This window comes from Miscanthus floridulus, chromosome 6 (genome assembly GCF_019320115.1).
Source record: "Miscanthus floridulus cultivar M001 chromosome 6, ASM1932011v1, whole genome shotgun sequence".
Classification (NCBI taxonomy): domain Eukaryota; kingdom Viridiplantae; phylum Streptophyta; class Magnoliopsida; order Poales; family Poaceae; genus Miscanthus; species Miscanthus floridulus.
In genome coordinates this window covers 50540350-50549190 of record NC_089585.1, presented here as the reverse complement: position 1 = coordinate 50549190, position 8841 = coordinate 50540350, and the positions used below count along the sequence as shown (strand labels likewise).

The 8841-nt window shown below is 39.8% G+C and overlaps 1 non-coding gene across 1 annotated transcript; it reads right to left on the bottom strand.

Annotated features, from left to right (window-relative positions):
* Nucleotides 1-5054: 5054 nt before the first annotated feature.
* LOC136462014 (small nucleolar RNA R71) lies at nucleotides 5055-5161 on the bottom strand. Its single transcript, XR_010760543.1, has one exon. It is a non-coding gene; the product is annotated as a small nucleolar RNA R71 (small nucleolar RNA).
* Between the last annotated feature and the right edge of the window lie 3680 nt (nucleotides 5162-8841).

Below are 8841 nucleotides of genomic sequence, written 5' to 3'. Positions count from 1 at the left end.
GCCAAGTTTGTGTGGTCCGAGAAGTGCCAGGCTAACTTTGAAGAATTGAAGAAGAGGTTGACTACCGCCCTAGTATTGGTTTTGCCTGATTTGAACAAGAGTTTTTTTTATCTATTGTGATGCATCTTGTCAAGGACTTGGATGTGTTCTTATGCAAGAAGGCAGAGTAGTGTCTTATGCTTCCCGACAGTTGAGAAAGCATGAGTTAAATTATCCTACACATGACTTGGAGTTAGCAGCAGTGGTTCATGCTCTGAAGATTTGGAGGCACTATCTTATGGGCATAAGAGTGACATTTATACTGATCACAAGAGTCTGAAGTATATTTTCACTCAGACAGATCTGAATATAAGACAGCGTTGATGGTTAGAGTTGATCAAAGATTATGATCTGGAGGTACACTATCATCCTAGAAAGGCGAATGTTGTTGCCGATGCTCTTAGCAGGAAGAGTTATGCTAATGAGGTGCAAGTGACATCAATGTCAAGTGAGTTGTGTGCTGAATTCAAGCGACTAAATTTGGGCTTTGTCACTAATGCAGTGGAGTTGGTGTTGGAGCCTAAATTGGAGCAAGAAATACGTAAAGGACGGTTATAGGATGCGAAGTTGAAAGAGATAGCGGAAAACATAGTGATTGGTTAGGCACCAGGTTTGCATATGGATGACAATGGAACTCTATGGTTTGGGAAGAGACTATGTGTGCCTGAGGATAAGGCTATATGAGAGGCAATTCTTCATGAGACACATAAGTCTGCTTACTCTATTCATCCTGGGAGTACTAAGATGTATTTGGATTTGAAAGAGAAGTATTGGTGGTACGGACTGAAGAGAGATGTTGCTAAATATGTGGCTTTATGTGATACATGTTAGAGAGTCAAAGCTGAACATCAAAGACCTATAGGATTGCTACAACCAATGAAGATACCTGAGTAGAAGTGGGAAGAAGTTGGTATGGATTTCATTGTTGGGTTACCACGCACTCAGAGAGGTTATGATTCAATCTGGGTAATAGTAGATCGGTTAACTAAGGTTGCTCACTTCTTATCGGTCAAGACTACCTATACTGGTCCCCAATTGGCTGCATTATATATGGAGAGAATAGTGTGTCTACATGGAGTTCCCAAGAAAATTGTGTCTGATCGAGGTACCCAATTTACATCTCATTTTTGGCAGCAAGTACATAGTTCGTTGGGAACCAAGTTGAATTTTAGTACAGCATATCATCCTCAGACAGATGGGCAAACTGAGAGAATTAATTAGATATTGGAGGACATGTTGAGAGCTTGTGCGTTGTAGTATGGTACAAGTTGGGACAAGAGTTTGCCTTATGTAGAGTTCTCATATAACAACAGTCATCAGAAAAGTCTCAATATGGCACCTTTCAAAGCTTTGTATGGACGAAAGTGTAGAACTCTGTTGTTTTGGAATCAAACGGGAGAAACTCAAGTGTTTGGACTAGATGTTCTGAGAGACGCAGAAGAGCAAGTTAGGATGATCAGAGATAACTTGAGAGTGGCTCAGTCTCGACAAAAGAGCTATGCCGACACTAGAAGAAGAGAATTGGTTTTTGAAGTAGGTGATTATGTTTACTTGAAGGTGTCAGCTATGAGAAGTGTTAGAAGGTTTAACATGAAAGAAAAGTTAGCACCAAGGTATATCGGACCTTTCAAGATTTTAGAGAGATGTGGTGAAGTAGCTTATCAGTTGAAATTGCCTGAGAGTTTGTCAGGTGTGCACGATGTGTTCCATGTGTCTCAACTAAAGAAGTGTTTGCGTGTACCTGAGGAGTAGATACCGTTGGAGGAGCTTACAGTGAAGGAAGGTCTCACTTATGAGGAGTTTCCGGTAAGGATTTTGGAGACTGCAGAAAGAGTTACAAGAAGCCGAGTTATAAAGATGTGTAAGGTTCAGTGGAATCGGTATATAGAAGATTAGGCTACTTGGGAAAGAGAAGAGGATCTGAGGAAAACATACCGGTATTTGTTTGAGTAAGCATCATCCGAATCTCGGGGACAAGATTCATTTTAAGGGGGTAGAATTGTAAGACCCTAAAAATTGGCATATTTTTAAAATAGAGAAAATTGATTTGTTATGCATTTTTGTGGGCATTTAAATATAGGAAAAATAATCAATTTTATTAAATTAAAATCAAATATAGGTTAACAATCATGTATGTGCATTCATGTCGTTGCATATTATTTTGAATTGCTTGGTTTGAAGTCGGATTCTAAATCGATTTGAATTTTCATTTTGAATTTGCGTTGGAAATATGTTTAAGAAAAAGGAAAAAAGAAATTTACTCCTCTCTTTCTTCATCTCTCATTTTTGGCCCACTCGGCCTTGCTCCCTCACTGGCTCAGCTCCCTCCCCTTTCTCCTTCATGGGCCACTAGTCCAACTAGTGGCCTTCTTCTCCACTCTTCCCCGCTTGGTCCGAAGCCTAGCTGTTCGGCCTACCTCGGTCGCAGCCGCCTCACTCCTTTCTGCTCGACCGAAGCCCAGTTCGGCTCTTCTCCTGCGCCGTGCCGTGGCGGCCTAGCAAGGCGCTGGCCGAGCTCCGCATGCCTGCTGACCTGCGCTTCTCTTTCTTTCGGCCGCTGACCGCCCTGGTCTATAGGTCAGGCCCTTCTCCTTCCCCATGCCATGTCCGGCTCGAATACGACCGCACCGTCGCTAAGTGCCTGCCTTCGCCACGAGCTCTGCGCCGTGCCTCTCAAGTAACCCTACCCCATAAATATCCGCCTGAATTGCTCTGCCCTCTTTATCCCGCCTGGCCGCAAGCTCTTCGCCCAAGCAAGCCTGTAGTCGCCCAAGCAAGCTCTTCGCCCTAGTGCTGCCACGATAGCCGCCGACTGCTGAAGCGCCATGCCGCCTCCATTGCTCCTCGCTAGCTCCTCTTGGGTCCGGTGACTTCCCCACTCCCTCCTCTATCTCTCGGTGCTTCTATTTTGTTGAACCAAGCATTGTAGGCCGAAAGCCGAAGCTCCAGTGAGCTCTCCAATGGCGCCTCGGTTGCCCACCCGCTACCGGTCCTATTCCTGCCGGCAAGGTTTTTTTTACCGCCAGATCCAATCTCAGCCGTCCATCTCTAATCCAACGGTCCCAGATCCAAGATACCCCTTCCCTGCTAGTTTTTCAAAAACACCCTTATAATTTTTTAGACTTAACCCATAGTCCAAAGCATATTTTCATATTCCATTTCTTTCCTTTGAAAACGTATTTTTATTCGGTTAGATTGAAAATATGTTTTCAGTTATTTACAATTTTGCCACTCAACTTGTTTTAGCCATAAAATGTCCATTTTAACTCCGATTTGATCTGTTCAAGTTGTGTTAGGTTCATAATTAAGTAATCTAAATGTTTATACTACTGTTAAGTAGGTTTTCAACTTTTAAAATTCAAGATTAGATTTAAGCTATTATTTTACTAAAGGAAATCTTGCTTAATTCATAACTTCTTCGTTTTAGCTCTGATTTTTGTGATCTTCGCGTCTGTGTGTTTGTAGCGAGACATAGATTTATTTTCCAAACTTTTTATCTTGATTTTATGCTGTTGGTGTACTATTCTAATCTATAGCTTTGTTTGCTTTGCATGATTGCTCCTAGATGTTTGTATGTTGCTGTGTTATCGAGTATAGATGGGGAGCAATTCGTGGGAGATCAACGATATGACTTTAACGAGCAGGACTAGCAGAAGTTCTTTGCTCAAGGCAAGTATAGCTTGGGATCATCCTTGTTTCCTATTCACTTTAATTCATTAAATTCATGTTGCATGTGTCACCTTGATAGGAATTTCATCGAATTGAACTTTTACCTTGTCACCTACGGGATATGCATTGGGTAGCTTTGCTAGTGCTCAATTAAACCATGATCTTATAACTTGACTAATGGTATATGCAATAAATATTAAAATACGACTTTTTAGCAACTTGGAACCAGGGGGCTGGAGTATTTAGCTACTTTCTAAATGCTTCAGATTGCTCTCCCTAAGGACTTATCTGTAAGTGATCATCCGGGACTTACAGTACAGTTGTGAAGGCTACGTGGCTTTGGCTTTAGCTCAGTATGAGGACCTTTTTTAGCTTGTTAGTGGTTACCTTTATTGGCGTAAGAATGGCTTGATGAATCGGGTATAGGATAGCCTCTACTCTTACGTGTATAGCCATGAGAGAATTTTGCCATTTGACAGGAGGGTTCCTATATCTGTTTGCCAAGTGGATCTAATGGCCCTAACTTGTTAGATGAACCTTTGAAAGGCTTCATAGTGACCCCTGCCTGCTCACCTTAGAAGTGTTTTGGGAGTAATTAACCTGGGCATATGGGTATCATGACTCACAGTGAAAGTGTACAACCTCTGTAGAGTGTAAAACTAGTATATCAGCCGTGCTCACGGTCATGAGCGGCCTTGGAACATTTATGGAAGAGGTGAACACTAAGAATTATCTATTTATGCTATTCATTCTTCATGTTTACATTTGATCATGTGTTTTGCATTGGGAATTGAAACAACTTGTTGCTACTCTTAAGCTAAAACTGTGACAACTAAAAGCTAAATGCTGTTAAACCTATGTCAGGCCTTTTATGACAACTAAAAGCTAAATGCTGTTAAACCCCATGTTACACTTGTTTAGTACGACATGTACTTATGCTTGTTTATTTTCATTATTTGGATAAAAATCTCGGATGAGTCACAGATGGCTATGGGTATGATGATTTTCCTGAGGACTACTAGGCTTATGGTCAACCAGTCGACGTCCCTGTGAAATGGAGCTTTCACGAGAGATCTTTTACTATTTCCACTACATTTATGTGATAACTCTGTCTTATTCGTGATGTAATAAACACTTGTGATGATACTATTCATAATTTGCTAGCTTATGTGTGTGACTGATCTCTAGGCGCACATAAGATTTTGCACTCCATTTTATCCTTAAAATTAGGTGTGACACTCAGGGAAGGCAAAATAGTGGTTCTATGAGGACAAGGAAGCTGTCAAGGCGTGGGACAAATGTTCCCGACGTTCCTCGCCAAGTTCTTCCCTATGGGCAAAACCAATACCCTAAGGGGATGAATTTCGAACTTCCAGCAAAGCTCCATGGAAACCCTTCTCGAGGCATGGGAGAGGCTGTAGGACTACATCCAAGTATGCCCGCACCATGGGATTGAAAACTGGTTAGTGCTCCAAAATTTTTATGATGGATTCATCCCATGTCTAGGGGCCACCTTGATGCTGCTGCTAGAGGCGCTTTCCTTTCCCTCACTATTGATGGAGCCATGACTCTCATCAATAAAATGGAGTCAAATCAAAGCTGGGGGGGGGAGGAAAGGAAAACACAAAAAGGAATGCATACCATAAAGGAGATGGATATGCTTTCCGCAAAAATAGATTTAATAATGAAAAGACTGGAGAAACGAGCCTAAGATAAAGACGCCATGATGGGCACCGTCCAGGCCATGGACTCACACATGACATGTGAGGTGTGTGGAAATGTTGGCCATTTGGGGAATGATTGCCCTGAAACCCACGAAGAAGCTGCCTTCATCAACAACGGGTTTCACCATCCATCAGGTAATAACGGGTGGAACAACCAGTCCCGCCCGCAAGGTAATTTGAACTTCAATTCCAGTTACAATTCGAATCAACCTTCTTTCAAAGACTTGGTATTAGGCCAAGCAAAAATTAATGAAAATATTACAAAGAAATTAATGTCAAACGATAAAATTCTTAAAAATATAAATTCTCAAATTGAAGGTTTAACTTCTGCTGTTAAAAATGAATTGAGCTTTAATAAAATGATAGAAACACAACTAGCTCAAATAGTTGCTGCAATTCCTATTGATAGTAATGGAAAAATTCTTGCTCAACCTGAGAATTCTCGTGAAAATGTAAAAGCGGTGACCCCGAGGGGTGGTAAGACCACTCATGATCCACCAAACCCTAACCAATCTATAGGAAAGGCAAAAGAGCGCCAGGAGGCCAAACCTTCGACAACACCAAATGAAAAAGAGCAGCAAGACGAGGTGGCGGCACCAAAGGACTTCGTTGACACCAGCTACCTGCTGTTTCCCACATAGAACCGCAAGCAGGCCATGGATGAGCGATTCGCTCATTTTGTTGAGATGATCGAGAAGATACATGTAAGCATCCCACTAATGGACATCTTGGATGTACCTTCCTATGCCAAGTACATCAAGGACATCATCAACAATAAGCAACCACTACCATCCATGGAGGTCGTCAAGCTGACAGAAGATGTAGCACTGCTATACTCGACTTTCCTGAAAAGAAAAAGGATGCTGGGTGTTCCACAATCTCATGTTCCATCAAGATCCAGTATTTCGACCAAGCTTTGTGCGACCTTGGGGCTAGCGTAAGCGTTATGCCTAAGGCCATCTTCGACAAGCTAAACCTCATATAATTGATGCCAACACCAATGATGCTTCAGCTAGTCGATTCGATGGTTCGCTACGCGACAGGGATTGCGAAGATATTCCAGTGAAAATCTAGGATTACTACATCCCTATCGACTTCATGGTGCTCGACATGGAGGTCACAAAAGAATCAGCCCTCATCCTTGGGCAACCCTTCTTGAGCATTGTAGGAGCCCAAATTGATGTTGGAGCTAGAGAAATCTGCTTTAATAGCCATGGTAATGAAGAAAAAATCACCTTCAGGCCCAGGAAGGAACAATGCTCCATGATTCGCATCAAGTATGGGCCAAACCCACAAGGCCTAAGGGAGGTTCATATCCAACCTCAATTGGTGGACAACATGGTGAAAAAGAACAAAGGAATAAAAAAGAAGCCCGAGCAAAAGAAGGTTAAACAAATGACAAAAGAAAAGGCCCCAAACGTTGTTCCCACACCACCAAAGAAGAACAAATTGGTGTGGAAACCAAAAGAAACAACTCCGAAGTCCACCACCACACCACCAAGAACAAACAAGATGGTGTGGAGGCCAAAGAAAGAGCAGCCCTCTACATCCACTTCTCCAGGATCGAGCACTCCATCAAGCAAGAACTGAACGGGGAAGGGTCCTACTCATTAGACCTTAAAAGGTAAGTCTTTGCCAAAGGTAAATTGGTAGTTATCTTTAAAATTATACTCAAACTTAGAATTCCTAGTTTATGAATAAATAAATCTAAAAGGAAATATAATAATAGTACAAAGATTTATCTTTAAATTATCTTTGTTGTTGAATTTTAGTATTCTCCCATGTTCTACACGAAGAAAGTTTTGGTGTGGGTATGATTCTTGCGCGATCATACTTTTAAAGACTTTTTAAATTAAGCATGGAGCTTAGGTTAATTAGTCTACTTTGATCAAATTTTTCTAGTTTGATCATTGTACCAAAACTACCGAGTATAGACCTTGGTGGAATACAAATACAAAGGAAAAATAAATAAAAATCTTCAAGTTTACATCTTGCCTTGATTTATGTTAAATAAATCCTACTTGTTCCTCCATGATCTAACAAAGTATACTTTGGTTTGAGGCATGGTTAGTGTATGATCATGTCTTCATAGGCTTTTTAAATTAAGCATGGTGCTTAGGTTACTTTGCCTACCTTGATTAGATATTTAATTTAATCATTGAACCAAAACTGCTGAGTATAGACAATGGTTGAAATAAACAACATAAATTTTAGCAAATCATATATATATATGTAAAATCCACCTAAAAGTTTACCTTTCACCTTTGCTAAATAAACCTTAGTTATCTTCTAGTGTCCTGCAAGAAGTATATTTTTGGTTTGGGGGTATGGTTATTGGTCAATCATGCTTCCATAGACTCTTTAAATTAAGCATGGGGCTTAGGTTAATTAGTCTACCTTAATCAAATGAAAGTATTGTCTAGCTTGATCATTGTACTAAAATTACTAAGTGTGAACATTAGTTGATATACTAAATAAATAACCTACCTCGAAATCGTCTCCTAGCTTCGAGCTAGCTTGGGAGAGCACCCCCGCAGAGGTAAGTAATATCTTTTATTCTCAGCATTTTCATTTTTGCATTATTTAATTTCTACATTTATTTATTTATTAGCATTTAAAACAATAAACAATAGAAAATCCAAAAAAATGAAATATGATAAAAACAACAAAAATATTTATTCGACTCTCATATGTGATTTAAGAATATTTAGTTTCTCCTTTGTTGAAATAATGAATAATTGCTCTGTCTATAATTTATCTGTGCCTAGACTGTAACTTAGTATTCCCTAAGATTTAAGTTTGTTGGCTAAAATATCTTATCCTAAAACTTGAAACTTGTGAGTTGCAAAGGGATGATCCTTTTCTAAGTTGTTCCAAGTTATGATATGGTAAATAGAATTTGCTAACTTTATTCTAAGAGAAACTTGACATCCAGGATTTTCAATTAAAAATGCTAAAATCAAAAAATTTCTTAATGATTATGAATTCCTACCACGGCCATATGACATCATTCCAATTCAAAACCCTAGTCATATGCTACTTATATTCATATTGAGTTTTGTCAAATTATTATGACCCTTGTAGATATTCTAGTATGCACCCATGATCAAGATTCATGTACACCCACAAATAAAATGCTAACTCTAACACTGAGAGTTATGCAAAAACATATTGTCCGTCCACCTAAAATAAAAACTCCATTCATTTGTCATGAGTCTTTCTCTCCAAAGTTTTTCATATGCCAAAAAGAAGTATGGGGCTATGCTAAAAAAAGAGAGAGACACATGAAGCTCTCAAAATAGCAAAAGAAAAGAAGAAAAAGAATGGAACACATGAAGGTTCCAAAGTATTGAAAAAAGGGAGATAGCCCATACTTCCAAGGCAATTATTAAAAAGAGAGAAAGTCATG